This window comes from Cornus florida, unplaced genomic scaffold (assembly GCF_030987335.1).
Source record: "Cornus florida cultivar Cherokee Brave unplaced genomic scaffold, ASM3098733v1 CherokeeBrave_3.0.0_Hap2_Chr07, whole genome shotgun sequence".
Lineage (NCBI taxonomy): Eukaryota > Viridiplantae > Streptophyta > Magnoliopsida > Cornales > Cornaceae > Cornus > Cornus florida.
In genome coordinates this window covers 27,670,268-27,681,128 of record NW_026775577.1, presented here as the reverse complement: position 1 = coordinate 27,681,128, position 10,861 = coordinate 27,670,268, and the positions used below count along the sequence as shown (strand labels likewise).

General features: G+C 42.2%; 1 pseudogene; it reads right to left on the bottom strand.

The window, feature by feature from the left end:
- Positions 1–1,902: 1,902 nt before the first annotated feature.
- On the bottom strand, positions 1,903–4,052 carry LOC132316505 (uncharacterized tatC-like protein ymf16; annotated as a pseudogene).
- Between the last annotated feature and the right edge of the window lie 6,809 nt (positions 4,053–10,861).

The following is a 10,861-nucleotide window of genomic DNA, read 5'->3' as shown; positions in this document are numbered from 1 at the left end:
TCTGAGCCTTTTATGACTTGGGTACCTTCTGTGCGTCCCGGAAGCCTGTATCCGGGGGACTTAGATCTGGTTCTGCGTTGTGCATTATAGTTTCTACTGACTTCCATTTCCATGTTTTGTCTCTAGTTCTTATTTTGAGTTCATTTCCCATGCTTTCCGTTGGTCAACAACCAACAAAACTACTTTCAGTTCACTTATGTATGAACTTTCATCTAAGATTTGCTGGTTCAGTAACTTACCTTAGGTAAGGCCCCCAGACAATAAAGAAGCGTAGGGTAACATAGTTAACCCGATCTCTCTAATGCTTATCTCCCTTCCTTTTCTTTCTTTAGTTGCTGACCGTGCGAAGGATCTGTTTCTTGTTTTGTTACCTAATGTTGAATAGCGAATGAAGCGGATGTAGCGATATCTTCCTCTATCCATTAGTCGATGAAGCAGATTCTCCAACACTCCTTTACTAGCTATTAGCAGGTTGTAGTTAAAACCGAAAGTATTCTCCCAGCTCAAGAGCTGTTCCGCATGTTCAGAAGTGGAATTCATATGCTTACACACACATTCCCGTACAACTTGACTACTTAAAGTAAATTTCAAGGGGGAGATGCTATAGGTACCTTAAACTAAGGATTCTCTGGCCAGATAATGTCAATACAATTCGTTTTTTTGGTTCTAGTTTCAGAGTCTAGTGGTAAGGCTGCCTTGGACAAGTTTGGTTGATATGATGACTTAAAAAGAATCAATAGTTTGGACAAAACTATGGCCATGCAGGAGAGTTTCTGTTTCTGCACAAAGGTTGCATTTTGATCCCTAGAGGGGATCTGTTCAATTCCACATGACAGCACCATTGCCATTTCTTAAAACCCCGTCATAATATGAATTCCCAGAGTAGCCTTCCCTACTCCTTCAAATCACATCAAGATGTGATTTGAAGAGAAAATTGCCACAAGATTGAGATAGATATGTTTGAATTTTCCTTTTGAAAAAGAAAAGTAATGCAATAAGACCTCGTCATGTTCATCCTTACTCACATCTCATACAAAACATCAAATCTTTTGATGGTCTGGATTTTCTCAATCACCTTAAGGAAGGAGGTGGACTTCAACCAAGTCAGCCCTTTTTATGAAGTGGCTATGGATATTTCCAAAGGAAAAGAAAAAGCCATGGTGCTCATATTTGGCTACTAAGTACCTCTCCAATGGCAAAAATGGATTGACCAACCCACCTCTTAAATATCCTGTGCATCTAAAAAGGTATTATCTCAATGCTTCTTTTCTCCGGCTTGCTCTTCCAAAAAATCCTATTTTGGCCTTAGGTAATGTAATCTGGATTTCATCTCCTAAATTCTTTTTTTCTATGAAAGCAAGAGACGGAAAGTGTTGTTCTAAATTCTGCCTTATTCCAGGAGATCTAGAAGCACCTCTGCAACTTTCTCTCTCCCCATGGGAGTTTTACCTAGCACTTTTTTGACTTCGTTCAAAGGTCCGTGAAGCCCTTCCTTAGAAGTTGTCGCTCGATAGAAAGGATATAACACATATGAAACCTTAGCTTCACTGACTTTCTGAAGTATAACCTTCGCCACGACATTAGTGGCTAGCTCTTCGCGCTTCCCGCAGGCTTTTTTTTATAGAGAGGGAAAGGAGGGCGATACGGAAGATTGGCCCGCTCCGCAAAGTGGAGCCGGGGTTTGTTCCCCCTATGTGGTCGGCCTTCTTCCCAGTCTGCCTCCTTTCTCTTGATGGAATATAACAATACCCGAGCTCTAGCTTTGCTTGCGTTCTTATCCGTCGGTCGCCGGATGTATCACTCATCCCGCTCCTAAGGGAAGGAGTTTTCTGTTTTTTTATAATCTTTACTCAAATGAATCGCATATGTTGGTTGAGAATTGCTCGGGAATTCATTGATATAATGACTTTGCCAGGTTCTAGGGGGCTACTCTTTTTTTTTTGTTGATCGAGCCGCTCTCCCTCATTCCACTCGTCCAGCCCTCTTTACGAACTTATACAATCGATGCCACAAAGATAGCCAACTCTATTATCAAAGAAATAGGGAAACGGGCGACGATTTGGCACCAGATATCCGGAGGTATGGAAAGAGCAGCTATGAAAAGTGGAAAAACCATCAAAAAACGATGATTGTTCGTGGAGGTTTCCACAGAAAGACCCCTTGGTTCTGGCAAACGGATCACAATTACAGGTACCTGGGAGCATACCGATGGAATAAACGAAATACGAATAGTTAACATAATATGGTCATAGATCTTAGGTTGTAACTTGATCATGAGCGAATTTGTTGATATTGCACCCATGAAGTATGGAAAGTGCCAAACATTGGGAACTACCCAGGGAAGAGTTAGGAACAGGAACAAGGAGAAGCGAGAACCACTTAAATAGAGGAATCGATTATATTTCGTCCTTTGTTCCCCATAGCAACTGGGGATCAAAAAGCACCAAATTTGATGACTTATTAAGGGAAAGACGAAGTAAGAGCATGCTATTGGAGACATTGCAACATATGTCGGGGAGGTCTCCGTTGATTGTGTACGAATAAAATACGAGTCCGAAGGCAGGGTAAGAAAGGGTTTAGCTAATGGAGATATTAACTCTTCCGGGAACCAGTAACGCGTAAACCATGTCAAACCAAGACCGAGCAATATCCAAATAGAACGGATTCGAACTTCTCCGAGAATAGTTTCCGGTGCGAAATAAAATTCATAGGATATATATACGAGTCATTCAAAAGAGAAATATTGGATAGGATTCGATTCATTTTTGAGTCATGAACAAAACAAATAGGATTGATTATGTATCACAATTTCATCACTACATCGAAGGCTTTTTTGTAAATATATTGATAAGATAACTTGGTATCCAAACTGTATAAATGATTGTGATCCTCATTGTGTACATAATTCATTCATGTTAGGATCTATCTACCAAAGAAATTGGGCGGGTATAGGGCATATAACAAAGAATCTAACGCTCTAGTCTAATTGAAGACTTTCAATATGGAGTGGAAACTCCCTAACGTACACAAAGAGTAACCGATCTATGAATATCATCCTAATTCAGGTCTTGTTCCGTACTTCATTGGAGAACTCAAACCCTTACCTTGACCATTTTGTAGTGGAAAACCTCGATGACATAATCATTTATAGTCACTCACTGGAGGTTTGGAACACTGAGTACAGTGTTCTGAGCGTAACAAGAAAATAAGCTGTACGTGAAACGGTACTCAGACGAAAGTGCTTTTTCTTGGCCATTGGATCAGCAAGGGTGTGATTTAGATGGATCAAGAGAAGATCAGGTCTATTGTGGACTAGGAAATGCCGAAGAAAGACAGAACAGCTACAACAGTTACCACAAAGCAGAACCAAAGTCAAGTGAGCAGGAGAGCTCTCCCGACCAGCCATATTGATAGCTGCTTGCTTACCGTGTGCGCGGTCGAATGACGAAACTATTTGATTTTGACGACATTTTCAGCACGTGATCACCGTAAATAATTTGACTTGGGTAAGGCGCTTGGCTTGATGAAGCAAGCAATTAAAGAGAGCTCGGCCGAATGAAGCTGTTGAGAGGATATTTGTGTAGAAGTAGAATATGTTCCAGCTATCGAGGAAATGATGACTCTGCTTTCTTTTTAGCAGAGCAGAATATCCCCCAATCTCTGGTAAGCCGTCAAACTATAGGCAAGTTAGAACTTCGTGTCTGGTTTTCCTATTCCTGCTGTATGTACAGCTCTAATCCTTTCTTGCTTTCATCCTCATGACCTCCCCTTACCAATGAATCTTAGGGAAAGCCCGCAGCTCATGCTAGTGCACCCCTATTCATGTAGTTGGGATTTCATCCTTCAGTTGAGGAAGTCAATTTGACTCGTACTATAAAGGCTTGCGGGTGATCCTACCCCATTTGAGAAAGCTTTGAAACCTCTCTTTTGGTAAGGTTCAGCAGGAAATGTGACAAATAAAACACATCTCACATGCAAATATGAACAGTAACATGACTGAGCCAAGCTTTAGACGCGAGACGGGGAAAAGAGAAAGAAAGAGGGAACGGCATTTTCCTTAAGGAGAGTCCGATCTAATTGAAAAAGTTCTATCTCCCATGCATGGAAAAGTTGCTCTTTTGGATTAAGATTCAGATAATCAACAGTCAAAGAAGGATGACGAGTTGAGTTGTGAAGGGAAAGCGAAGCGCACAATCACTAGATGAGGTGAAGGTGGAGAGCAAAGACAGACAAGAGTGGAATGTGCAGGAGATTCACCTTAGATATCATTCGAACTTCCTTTCCCCTATGATCAGTGAAGTATGCTAGTGAGGAAGGTTAAGGCTGATGGGCAAGTGAACAATGAGAACAAAAAAACAAACAGGAGAAACAGAGCACTTGAAGGTTCCTTTGCTTCTTTGAATGAGAGAAATCCTTTTGGTACTCTGCCAGACACGGAAAGCCCTGGTAGGGCATGTAAGCAGGAATAAAAGAAGCAAGGTTCTATGACAGTTTGGTCACAGGCAGTGGTTAAGGCAGCTTCTTCCGTTAATTGGGGGTTCACTTGCTACACCAGTTAGGGAAGGGGGAATGCGATGTTCACCGGATGCACTATTGACTTAGTGACTGAACTAGGGGATCCGTCTTGTTTATCGCCAGATAACTCTATGAAACAGAAGGGACGGGACGGGCAGGACGAAGAGAGTTACCTCATAGGGAATCGGAGATTGAGATCGATTAGATGGAGGTTTTTCAGATCGAAAAACAGCCGAGGAAAGACTCCATGGGCCAAACAAACCCTTAGAGAGCACATGAACGTGCGTTAAAGCGCACGAGAATAGCCGTTTCTTACCCTTTGGCTAAGTATGCCTGCTTGACGATGTTAAAGGCAATGCTGACGGAGATGGTGACTCTTTGATCATGGTATGCTGAGGAGTGGACTGACCCATTAGTAGATTTGGCAGTCTTAGATCTTGGTGATGTTTCCGAAACATCTGAAACGAAAGAAATCGCGTATGTAACAAGAGCACCTGTAAGAATCGCTTATGTAGCATCGATTCCATCCTCGTCTCTTTGGAGAAAGAAACAACAAGATTCACACGCAAAGACATGTTGTTGAAGGCAAAGGATGTTCGAAGGAAGCTGGCTGTTGATAGAGACAAACAGGACGTGGACAGAGGAATAGCGAATCATAACCCGAAACCTGGTATCGGTCTCAATGGAATGGATTCTCCGGTCCATTAGCGTGGAATGGATCTATCTTCTCAACTTGTTGGTGCAACGCGGTTCAGGAATTGGGAAGGTCTGACCAACCCTTTTCCACTTAGGCCAATCTCCGTTCAGAACTGGATCTGACGAACCTCCTCTTCTGACAGTCAAATTAGTGGGATTGAGAATTGCTTATAGAAAGGATATGGCTTATGTCTTTCTTGTTTTTCCAGGACTTGCTTTATCTTTTTTCCATGATGCAACATTGAATAAATCGAGGAACTCAAACTTTAGAATGTAATTTAGTAGCTGAATGTCAAAATCATACTGATGAAGTTCAAAGGGAAACAGCCGAAGCCGTGTACTAATTAAGTGGAACTCTAGTTAAGGACGTTCCATCATAGTTGTTTCTGGGAAGCTATTAGGTGAATGGAACAAGCGAGAAGTTGATTTGGCAGTTCGGGATGACGACTCCACATATGAAATTCCCAAGACCATTTCAAGAAAGGAAAAAGCAATCCATTCACATTAGTCGACGCGCAACCTGCTTGCGAAGTGCCTCAAGCTTAGTTGCAGAAGATTCGGCCTAATATCCCTTTACTTTAAGACAGGAATCATTTCTTTTTTTTAATAACAAAAGAATGGACTTGCAGGCGTTAAGCGTCCGGCTATCGTTCCTTATGAGCCGGGATCCAGTTCAGTTCCAGCGATCTCAACTATTCGGTTGTAAAGGATGTAACGAATCAATTTGAAAGGGAAGCCCCTTATGGGTAAAGACTATGACATAGCCCCGGGGCAATAATAGGGAGCCGGAGGCTTCCATACTATTCCTTCACTTCCTGAGTCTCCTCACTTCTTGGTATTTCCATTAAGGCTGAAGCCTTGTTGCATTGGACAGGCTTTGTTGAGTCAGTAGATGGAGATGTAGATAGAGAGGACGCTAACCTTAAAGGGCATGTGAATCTAATAGATGAGAAGCTATTTGGTTGGATCTGGAATACCAGTTGATGTCATGAACTTCCATGTTCATCCAAGCGCATTAGGCACCAAGGGAATGGGTCAAGCGCAGCGCCCCAATAGGGAGAGATGGAAGGATTAGACTTGGCCACTCCCCACCGGGAACAATAAGACCGGATTTTGCACTCAACAAGAAAGTCTCACAGTGTGGCAGAGTTTTCGACATTGGTACGCCTCTCAAGATGATTCGTATCCCAGAGCAAGAGATTTAATCACTTCTATTACGAATTGTCAGATGCCCACCCGTATCTTATGGGATTCACCCTGTAGCTTATAGTAGTGGGTGCAAGAATGAATGAGTTAAATGAATAAGACTTCGTTGCTATAATTTCTCTTTGACCACAAAAGCGCTTCTTTATTAATTGCCTCCTTACCTTTCCCTGGGGTAGGGCTTGGCTCCTCCTTGCCACACTCTTCTGGTACAAAGGGACTAGCCTTACGAATATCAAATCTTTGACTACTAACTTGCTAGCTTCCATAACTACATATTCCACCGCGGCATGCTGATTCAATAAAAGTTAGCTCCTACTCCCTTCTTCAGGATTGCTAACTAGACGCTCTGGAACAGCAGAGTTGACACCTCAAAGATGGTAGCTTCAGTCAGTTTATTTCTTTTCTTTTTTAGTAAGTGATTCACCGCCCAGAAAACAGCTTTTACAAGTTTCAGTAGCGGGGGACGTTATCCAAGTTTTTTAAAAATGAAGTTGGGCCGGCTCTTCCTATATAGCCTTGCTTAGGAATATTGTGGCTTAGTCCTTTCCTCGTCCAGGACAATTTGTTTAGCCTTATAGTGCAAGTAGTGTCGATGGAAAACTTTCCAACTTCTTCTAGCGACAGACTCACTTTACTTACTGCGGTTGATCTTACATGATCGGAGACGAGAGTATAAGTAGGCGAGTGGCCTGGGATTTGAGGTTGGCATTCCTGTAGAAATTGACATGGAATGTTCCGGAGAAGGAATGGGAAAGAAAAGGCTTCCATTAACCCTTTGGAGGATGCTTTATAGTGTTAGAGTTAGGGTACAACCTTTTCCCTCACATCATCAAAAAAGAAAGAAAAGGGGACCGGCCAAGCCATCCGTTCCGTTCCAGTGTAGGCCCTAGAAGCTACCCCTGCAGTTGACCATTGGGCTTAGTAGAGAGTTTGACCACCTGGGTTCGTTGTCCCCTAACCAAGAGAGGAGATCCCCGGATCCCGTAGGATCCACCACAACTACATGCTGGGATTGGTTGGAAAAGAGGCAAGATCAGAACTCTGTAACAAGCGGGTAATGAATTCCATCTTTCTTTGATGCTTGGGACTTCGCCCCTTGGTCATACTCTATTGTAATCAAAGGTTGTACTCCCTTTTCTTTTAATGAAAAACAAGAGAAAAAACAATCTCAAAATCTCAATCCCAGTCGTAGCAGGAGGGGGGAACCACCTATGCTCAATTCGGAAGTTTTGAAGCCTAGAACTCGTTTGTTTGGTAAGTTCAGTCCTTTCCCAATGCGTCTTCGGGGAAAAAGGCCACTCTACTAACGAGATTTCTTCCAGAATTGGAAGATGTTCTAAAGGTTGGCAAACAGGACTTGTTTTGTTTCCAATTCAGTTCGCATTCATCATTGAATGAACTGGGGCAGCCAACAGTCTCCTAAGAGCCCTATGTTGTAGTCCAGGTCTCCTGCCGGCACTCGGTGTCGCCTACTTCGCTCAGTGAAATGCATCTTATAGTAAGGGACCTTTGCTTTTTTGCTCTAGTTCTCGGACCTTGTTGATGGGGATTTCTTGCACGTGAATCGGCTGTTTTTCCTTCTTTTTCTGGCCAGTCAATTAGCTTGTTGGGTAAGGTTAGTAAACTATTTTGTTGTAAGCTTAGTTGGTAGAGCGTTGGGAAACGGCAGTTGTCTCCCACACCCCAAAAGGGCTTTTACCGAAGTCAGAGCCCACTCGATGTGCTCGTACTTGCTCAGCGGGATAACGTTATTGCCGTGTTAATATGAAAGTGAAGGGTATATTGAATTCCGTTCACTTTAGTTCCAAGTCTCTGCTATATCGAATCAAGGATAAAGTGAGCTATAATATTCTATAAATAGATAAACGAATTGAATAAATAAAATGACTGAGCCAATATCACAATTTTGAGATCGATAAGAAGGTGTTCAAACCAATACAAGCAAGATTTTGACATGGAATTGCCTTATTTCGACATAGGCATAGCTGTACACAAACTTCAATGGAACCGGCCTTTGAGAACTATTCGTTTTCAATGTTGATTTGAGATCTATGAATTTACTTTATGCAATCATTTGAAAAAAGTTCCAAAAGAGGCTATTTACTTTAAACAAGACAAGAGGAGAGGACGTAAGCTAAGGAATTTACAAAAAAGCTATCTCCTTCGCCTGGGGATGTCATTGGCCTCAGCGATGAATGCTTGCAGGAGCTCTACTTCGTCAAACCTTTCAATAAGTTGTCCAGCTATGGAATTGAATCCTCGTAAATGATAACTTTCTCTCCATTGTATTACGTAAAGGTGGTTAAACCTCTGATTCACTCATAAATGGGTCCAACCCTGACAGAGGGAGAAAAAAACACCACCAGAGAAGAGCCCTTAAAGAGACATCATGCACTTCAGAGACCTATACTAAGGCTAAATAACCTCTTCTTTCATCAGCCAGAGGGAATGACCCAAAATCTTGATTTCCTTTTGTTTGTGACTAAAGAACCCGGCCGTATAAGACAAGTTTTCTTGAATGGATCTAGAGACTTTTCTTTGCATAGCCTCATTTCTATCCCAAGGGATGAGACTTGGACTGGCTCTTTCAGGTAAATCTAGTATATCATCCCTCTTCAGCTATTCACCCATGTTATTAAGCCAGTCTGTGGATCAATCGTCGTATCGATGCTACCCGCTATCCTCCCTAATGCCCTAAGTAAGTAACGCATTAACTTCCTAAGTCTGTCCGTCCCTACCTAACTCTCTCTGTCTGTAGTTTCCAGCTAAGCCTTCTATTTCTGGCTGGGCGTTTCCATTCTAAGGTCGCCTCTGCTGCGTCTACAAACAAGAAAGCCATATGAGTCACTGTTTCTTTCCTTATTATTCGCTCATTGGAGTATTTCATTTACCTTTTCAAGGTTGAAGACGGCTAGGCTAATAGCCTTTATGACTTGTATAACAAGAAAATCCTATCTATCATCTCACGCTTGAAAATCTTCCTTCTTTGCTCGTTAGACGTGAACTCCCCTTTACAAATGAAAGAAGCTGGTATGTTTGATCCATATCACGAAGAAGAAGAAAACTCGCTTAGTTTGCATCCCAGGCATAGTATGAGTAGTGAGTGGGATTGCTGCTGTAAGCTGTTAGAGTAGATCGGGTGCTCTCCCACTCTAGCATCTGGTCAAAATAGGGGTTCAGTAGCTCTGTTTGAGTAAGGAAAGAGTGCTAAGGCACTCGCACATAAGGCCCACCCACGTACACCAAAAGTGGTTCGCCGTTGGTTCTTTGTCAAGCGCCCGAGCAATTCTATGGATATCTGACGAAGAAGAAGCAATAGAGCTTATTGGATACAAGGCAAGGTTTGACATCTGTTCGAGCTGATTCTATCCTTCTAAATGATGCAAATGCTGAGGGAAATGTGAGAAATCAAACAACAGCACTCAAAAGAAAACCTATTTGCGCACTAAAGAAAACTCAATCACTGTTGCCTCAAGTCAATCTATGTTGAATCGCTGGTCAGTGTTATAGAGAAGCTAAGTCCCCTTCGTGTAGTGGAAGGAGATCGAGGGCTTTGAAAGAAGATAAAATATAACGGGGATGCACTTCCTCTTCACGATGCTCTAACCAATCCAAACTCTCTGAGGTGAGTCACTAAGTCAATAGCGCTTTCGCTTTCAACCATTGCTTGTGGTGTGGGGGGCTATATTTTGTCTAAATGGGGAGGCTCGGCTGGACGACCACCCACATGCTGATTGGACCTTGAGCGGAGTTTTATACTATATAAATGTCATCGTTACGGCATGTAATTCATGACGAAATAAACGAATCCAATGAATAAACATATGATTCTCTGAGATACGAACGAACTGATGCTGAAAAAGGGCATTTACGCTTTGAAATGAAACACGTTGATTCATGCAAACGTATATGCAGAATCATTAAAGCAAGCCATTGCCGGTTAGGATGAGTCAATGCATAGTGATATTCGAATTCTTTCCTAAGATAGGTCAATCGCTTCTAAGAATGCTTCTATCTCGGCGAGTTAACTGATATAGTGCGCCATGGAATAGATGAAAGCGGAGTAGATGATCTACACTATATATGCGATTTCAGTTTTCTGTGTTATATTAAACTGGTATGTCACATAAGGGATGCAGGGGAAGAGGAAGTGACCAGAGCGGATGAGAGAAAGAGAAGATCACTGAACAAACGGAGCAAACACAAAGAGGAAATGTTGGAAAGCTCCTTGATTGCAATGCTTTCTTTTTCTGAACATTTCAACGAAGAAACTGAACTGAACAAACACTTTTCCACGTCCTCATTCTGTCTATATAAGGAAATACTAACAGGAGTTGGATATTATGTAAAAGGCTTCAAGGAGCTCCCCTCCCAGTCAATACCTGCACTTAGTAAAGCTTGCTTTTGTTGAGTCAAAAAGTGAACCCCTTCACGTCTGGCAGTA